The sequence below is a fragment of the Nicotiana tomentosiformis genome, chromosome 11, assembly GCF_000390325.3.
Source record: "Nicotiana tomentosiformis chromosome 11, ASM39032v3, whole genome shotgun sequence".
In the NCBI taxonomy this organism is placed as follows: Eukaryota; Viridiplantae; Streptophyta; class Magnoliopsida; order Solanales; family Solanaceae; genus Nicotiana; species Nicotiana tomentosiformis.
In genome coordinates, this window is record NC_090822.1 from 112,449,182 (window position 1) to 112,456,723 (window position 7,542).

The 7,542-nt window shown below is 38.8% G+C and overlaps 1 protein-coding gene and 1 long non-coding RNA gene across 2 annotated transcripts in view; both read right to left on the reverse strand.

Moving 5' to 3' along the window:
- Positions 1-959: 959 nt before the first annotated feature.
- LOC138900710 (uncharacterized) lies at positions 960-5,983 on the reverse strand. Its single transcript, XR_011411906.1, has 3 exons — positions 5,659-5,983; positions 4,525-4,651; positions 960-1,228 (listed from the first exon to the last, which is right to left on the reverse strand). It is a non-coding gene; the product is annotated as an uncharacterized lncRNA (long non-coding RNA).
- Positions 5,984-7,144: 1,161 nt separating this feature from the next.
- Positions 7,145-7,542, reverse strand: part of LOC117281129 (cytochrome f) — a 4,007-nt gene continuing 3,609 nt past the window's right edge. The window contains exon 1 of the mRNA XM_033660967.2: positions 7,145-7,542. This exon is cut by the window's right edge and continues 3,609 nt beyond it. The gene's annotated coding sequence lies outside the window, so the exon portion shown is untranslated.

Sequence of the window (7,542 nt, forward strand, 5' to 3'; positions counted from 1 at the left end):
AATAGAGTCCAAGTGAGTGAGGCTGCCTCGTCCGGACTACTCATCTCATAGGCACGCCACCACTGATATGCTGCTCCCCTCAGCTGGAAAGCAGTGAAAGAAACCACACTCGTCTCCACAATGCCCATAGTGCGGAGAATATGATGACACTCCTCAAGAAAACCCATAGCATCATCTGAAGCTAGTCCGCTGAAAGTAGGTGGGTGGTACTTCTTGTACCTCTCAAGTCTGAGCTGCTCTGCCTCAGAAGCAGCTACCCTGATCTCATGCCGAACCAGAGCCACTGGGGCATAGGAATATACTCTGGGGCCTGATCAACCTGGACCCTTTGCTCAGGAGTGCGGGCTGCGGGAGTCTGTGCCCCTCCCCCGGCCTGAGATGTAGCGGGAGCTATCAGAAATAGTCCAGCCTAAGCCAGAGTGCTGAACATGCTCAGGAACGGAGCTAAAGTCTCCTGGAGGGATGGAGTAGCAATAGGGATCTCCGGCGCTGACCCTCCAGCTGGAGCTGCTGGGGGCTCCTCTAACGCAGCTCTCGCAGGTGCTCGGGCTGCACCACGTGGTCGTCCTCTACCCCGACCCTGGCCTCTGGCACCTCTAGCAGGGGGCTCGGGTTCCTGATCATCGATCCTCCCAGTACGGGTCCTCACCATCTGTGAGAAAGAATAGAATAGAATCTTAGAATTTGTTTTTGGTGTCAATAACTCGCACGACAAGGAAATCAAAGAAATATGATTGTTCTTAACAGTTACATAACCTCTCGAAGATAAGTACGGACGTTTCCGTACCGATCCGTGAGACTCTAATAAACCGGCTTGCGACTCGCGACTCCTACGAACCTAGTGCTCTGATACCAACTTGTCACGACCCAAATTAACCCTCCTTAAGGTGTCGTGATGGCACCTAGTCTTTACGACTAGGTAAGCCTAATATTGCAAAAAATATAAAGAAAATACAATATTTTAAAGATAAACAGCATATTATAAATAGCCAAGAGTAGTACCACTCGGCATATACAAAATAATTTCCCAAGACCCGAAATATCACTAAGTCACAAGCTGCTATAATCTATGTAGCTCTATACAAAAGTCTGAAGATAATAAAGAAAGTCTTTAGGCGAGGGAGTAGAAGGGGACTCCGAAGATCTGCGGACGCAAGCAGTAGTACCTTGAAATCTCCTAAAAATAGCAGCACGTACTAACTCTAAGGCTAATAGCGCGCACCTAGATCTGCACACAAAAATATGTGTAGGGAAGGGCATGAGTACACCATAATGGTACCCAGCAAGTGTCAAGCCTAACCTCGGTCGAGTAGTGACGAGGTCAGGTCAAGGCCCTACCGGAGTAAATATAATAAATTAAACAGTAAAAGATATAAGTGAAATTTATGGTGACACAGTTAAAGAGATTCTCAAAAATTTAACAGTTAAGAGAGCCCTCGGCTCAAAACAAGGTAGACACAGTGGGAAGTCCCCCTGGGATACCGTCCCGTAGTTCCGAATAAATATGCAGTACCGGGGGATCTCCCGGAATACGTCTGTAGTCCCAAAGTAAATATATAGTGCTGGAGGATCTCCCAGAATACGTCCGTAGTCCCAAAGTAAATATGCAGTGCAGGGGGATCTCCCAGAATATGTCCGTAGTCCCAAAGTAAATATGCAGTGCTAGGGGATCTCCCGGAATACGTCTGTAGTCCCAAAATAAATATGCAAGACAGGGGGATCTCCCGAAATACGTCCGTAGTCCCAATTTAAATATGCAACGCAAGATGAAATGGCAGGTATGGCATCGAGTTATACAGTTTATAATGAACACAGATAAGGAAAATAGGGATTTAACTAAGCATGGCGCACAGAATGTCAAATAGGCAGTTAAAACACGTAAGCATGCTTTTCTAATCTAAACTAAATAATTAACCATATTAGTACAATTTAATAAGAGAAGAAATTTATAATTTAAAAAGGATAAATAGGATTTTTGCAATAACAGCCCCTGTACGTACTCGTCACCTCACATACACAGCACTCACACACCAAATAATATCAAGATATCCTAAGGGGAAAGTCCCCAACACAAGGTTAGGCAAGCCACTTACCTCGAATCACTCAAATCAACTCGATATCACGTTCTTGCCACGAGTATCCGACTCCAAATAGCCCGAATCTATTCAAATTAATTGCATAATGTAAATATAACTACAAGTAACTAATTTAACTAATTAATTCGAAGCTAAAGCGTGAAATTAGGAAAAACGCCCAAAATGTCCCCCCGGACCCACATCTCGAAATCAGGTAAAAATTATAAATTATGAACACCCATTCACTCACGAGTTCACTCGAACAAAAAATTATCTAAATCCGACGTCAAATTCCCATTCAAATCTCAGATTTTCAATTGGGGAACCTTTTCCCCCATTTCAAAACTTTTACCCTCAAATTCCTTAATTAGACTAGGAAAATAACAATAGATTATTGTATTATGATCAAAATAGAGTTAGAATTCGTTATCCAATAGTTCTCCTCAAAAACCCTCGAGAAATCGTCTCCCACCGAGCTCCAAATCAATTTTTGTGTTATGAAATTTCATACCCTCGAAATCCCCTTTTCTGCCCAGCGATTTCCGCATTTACGCATCTGCGGTCCCGCATCTGCGAAAAAATCAACACAGGTGCGGAAGACACTTATTTGGCTGGGTCTGCATCTGCGACCCCTGGGCCGCATATGCGACTCCGCTTCTGCGGACGACTAGCCGCACCTGCGAGCCCAGCATGCCCTGTCCATTTCCGCATCTGCGAACGCCCAAGCGTACCTGCGAGTCCGCACCTGCGGACTCCCCTCCGCAGGTGCGAAACACCAGAACCAGCAATGCACCAGATTTTTCTAAGTCCAAATTTCTTCCCGTTAAGCATCTGAAACACACCCGAAGCCCCCGGTACCTCAACCAAACATACCAACCAATCCTAAAACATCATACGAACTTAGTCGAATCTTCAAACCATATCGAACAACACCAAAATTCTGAATTAAGCACAGATTCAAGCCTAAGAATTTAAAATTTTCCAAATTCTACAAACGACGCCGAACCATATCAAATCTAGTCCGAATGACCTCAAATTTTACACACAGATCACAAATGACATTACGAACGTACAGCCACTTTTGGAATTCCATTCCGAGCTCGATATCAAAATTTTCATTATCGGCCGAAATCGCCAAAAAACTAACTTTCGCCAATTCAAGTCTAAATCTACTACAGACCTCCAAAACACATTCTGGATACGTTCCTAACTCCAAAATTACTCAACGGAGCTAACGGAGTCGACGAGATTCCATTCCGGATCCGTCTTCATACAGTTCCGACTACTGTCCAAACTCCAAGGCTTAAACTCACTACTAGGGACTAAGTGTCCCAAAACTCTCTGAATTCCATAACCAATCACTCTAGCAAGTCTCAAAAGTAGAAACAAATATGGGGAAAGCAGATATTAGGGGATCGAGGCTCTAATTCTTAAAACGACCGGCCGGGTCATTACACTTTCTTTCTGAAAAGGCATATCCTTCTTTTCGTTTGGAACACATGAATTAGCACTTAGGCAGCAACTCCATAGAGAAGTGTTTAGCAGCGCAACTATGACAACCTATCCTTTCGTTATTGCATATATAAGTTAGCTATGTCTATTAAAGCTTAAATATATGAAAAGAGTCAAGGATTGGTACACTGCAATTTTTTTTTAATCTGAGAAGTTCAGATCTTTCAGTGAAATTCTCAAACTAGAAAGGCACCATGTATCCATCCCCCTTATCTTTAGGAATTCATATTCTTCACATTGGTTCAAATCCCTGAATGTAACAAAGACATGGAGGACAAAAAAAAAGGCGTCTGCGACTATGAGAAAACATGAAATTTGCAATGCAATGAACAATTTTCTAAAATGAATTTTCACTATTACTTTGGCTTAGCAGAGTATTATTTTTCAACATGCAGTTCCCCTTCTTTTTTCTTCCCTAGAGAAGATCGAGGCTGGCAACAAAATTATACATATGTAAGATAGTTGCAAGCTCTCTTTATGAAAGTGATTATCTTTAAGGTCTCAATGGATTCAGAAATTCTTTTTTAGCAAGATAAACAGAAACATATTTTCTATTTTTTCAATTCTTTCTCTTTCATCCTTTCTAAATTAATGAAAATAGTATAAATACCGTAAAGTGTACATAAAGATGTACTCCCTCCGTTCCAATTTATGTGAACCTATTTTCTTTTTGGTCCGTTCCAAAAAGAATGATCCCTTTCCAAATTTGAAAATAATTTAACTTAAACTTCCAATTTTACCCTTAATGAGAACCTTTTATAACCACACAAATACCCTGTACTTCTTTTTGACTTGTTTAGGTTCACATAAATTGGAACGGAGGGAGTAGCTTTTAGTTTACCATCCAAAATACAGAAAGGTCGGAAGGCTAAAAGATATTTAGAAAATTCAAATATTGAAGTAATTAGGAAGATCGTATAGAACAACAGACACTTGCCTGAAAAAGAAATGTGCATCCTTGTTTCTTATGTCACACAACAGAAACCTTAAGCAAACCACCCAAAATGCTAAGAACTATTCTTCTCCTTACTGTCCCTGCTCTTCAAATGATTGACCTTTGATTTCTTGTTTTCATGAGCAATTCAGGATTTTCATTCAAAGAAGTCAGCGAACATGAACGGCATAAGTTCAAGGAGAAAAACAACAGAACATTGAAGACAACTGCAAGATGTACTGTGTAAAATCTTATATTGCTAGTGAAAACAGTCGATGAATTAGGTTAAGGACAGATAGTTTAGACCATACACCAATGCCAAAGGAAGGGCACAGGAGATGCTTTCTAGTAAGAAAATGAACAAAACTAACCAAAGAGTGAGTGATAAGTCGATCTTTGCATATCCAACTATAATTCAAATATTAAAGTAAGGAAGATCGTGTATAACAACAGAAACTCGCCTAAAAAAGAAATGTGTGTCCTTGTTTCTTATGTCACTATCTAGTTTTATGCAATTACGAAAAGGCTAAAAATATTAAGATCTGCAATCAATTAATAGAAAAAGAATGCAGTCAGCTCTTTGATAAACATTTGAATCAAATGAGGTGTGAAGTATACTGCTTGTTTGTTCACTTTGTTTTCCCATTAAAGATTGGGATTAGTATCTATAGTATCATACATGTAAGCACGCAAATGTATGACTGACATAACTTATTGCTGAACATTGTCCATAAGCAATCAACTGGGAAGAAAGTCATAATTGAAGTTTTGAATTCATGTGGCAAAGTGGCAACAAACATGTATGCATAATAATTTGTGAAGTTTAAATACCTTGTAAATTAAAGTATGGGCTACCAACACACAATTCTTTTTCCTATACATCAAATATAATCACAAATTTCCAGTCAAACTATAATAGATGGTCATCTTTTACTTTCATGTAAGAAAGGTTGTTGTACGAAATTACCACCTTAATCAATAATGTTAAAAAGGTTGACGAATTTAATAAGATTTTTGACTCCTATTGTATAGACATCTTATCATAAAGAGAACTTTCCCGAAATAAATAAAATTTTAAACAGGTTGGGCAATAGCCCTTAAACATGTTTTCCCGAGGAATAGTGGGCACTAAATTACCTGATCCTTCACTAATCACATTGCTTTGCATCTCCTCGCTTTGTACTTTCTTCATCATCCAAAAAAATTACAATTAATGGTTAACTATCCTCGTCCTCAAACTATAAGCTGAAATCGAGTAGAATGAAAAAAACTCTGCATTGTTCTGTGAGGTGCAAATCGCAGCATTCTGCTTTACCTTTGCGAGTAAACAGAGTGTGACCCATTCTAAATTTCAATCACTGCATTTTAACATAGTCAGTTTAAGACCTTGGAATTTTAAAAAAATCTTAGCAATTTAGTTTTCATAAATATTGACTGTACTTGAACATGAAGATAAAGCGAACAGTTACCTTATAAAACTTTTTCTTTTTACTTTAATTTAAGTTTAACTCATTAGATTCAGTAATATATTAATTCACATAATATCTTGAATGATGGAAAAGAAGAAAAAGTTATCACACAATCGCTTGAAAAAAAGCTTTTTTTGTCCAACTAGATTCTAAAACTAGTAATTTCTATTAGGTTCCACATTTTATCTTTCCCTACTGCCCCATCCTTGTAGCTAGATCAAGAAAGAACCTTTGGATCGAGATCCACAACAATGCATCACAACTATGGATTCCAATTATTCTATTTTTTCTTTCATCGAATATGATCTACTACTTTAAAAAAAGGATTCCAACAACAAAACTGCTTCCACAACTACGAAAAGCAAATTTCTATATCTCGCATCTACTTAAATTGTGTGAATATGAGAATCTCTTTCGTTGAATTGAAAGAATTTTCTATTGAATGGAAGATGATTTTACATCAACAAGTAAAGGAAAAAAGAAATTATTTAGTACTTACTTTTGATACTATTTCAAATTGCGTTGCTGTGTCAGAAGAAGGATAGCTATACTGATTCGGTATACTCTAAAGACGCCCTCGGTACAATATTGACGATCTCACAAAGATGAAATTTCAGTGAATTGTCATTTACTGATCTCATCTTTTACGGAATCGATCTTCTTTGACTGTACAAGAATATGTGGAGCTCAGCATGTCTGGAAGCACAGGAGAACGTTCGTTTGCTGATATTATTACCAGTATTCGATACTGGGTCATTCATAGCATTACTATACCTTCCCTATTCATTGCGGGTTGGTTATTTGTCAGCACCGGTTTAGCTTACGATGTGTTTGGAAGCCCTCGGCCAAACGAGTATTTTACAGAGAGCCGACAAGGAATTCCATTAATAACTGGCCGTTTTGATCCTTTGGAACAACTCGATGAATTTAGTAGATCGTTTTAGGAGGCCCTAATGACTATAGATCGAACCTATCCAATTTTTACAGTACGATGGTTGGCTGTTCACGGCCTAGCTGTACCTACCGTCTTTTTTTTGGGATCAATATCAGCAATGCAGTTCATCCAACGATAAACTTAATCCGAATTATAGAGCTACGACACAATCAAACCCGAACGAACAAAATGTTGAATTGAATCGTACCAGTCTCTACTGGGGGTTATTACTCATTTTTGTACTTGCTGTTTTATTTTCCAATTATTTCTTCAATTAAGAAAACGAAAGAGAATAACTAAGATTCTCTTAGCTCATTCGGAAGGATCTCATAATTTAATTATCCATGACTGTTTATGTCTCTAGCATGACCACTTGATGAAATCTGGAGGGAAGTGGGGTAAATGGCCGATACTACTGGAAGGATTCCTCTTTGGATAATAGGTACTGTAGCTGGTATTCTTGTAATCGGTTTAATAGGTATTTTCTTTTATGGTTCATATTCCGGATTGGGTTCATCCCTGTAGTAATCGAATGAATTGAGTCGTCAACATGAAAGCGTAAGAACTCAACGGGATTCCCTTCTTTCTTTGTTTGATTCGAAGGGGAAGGGCCCGGTG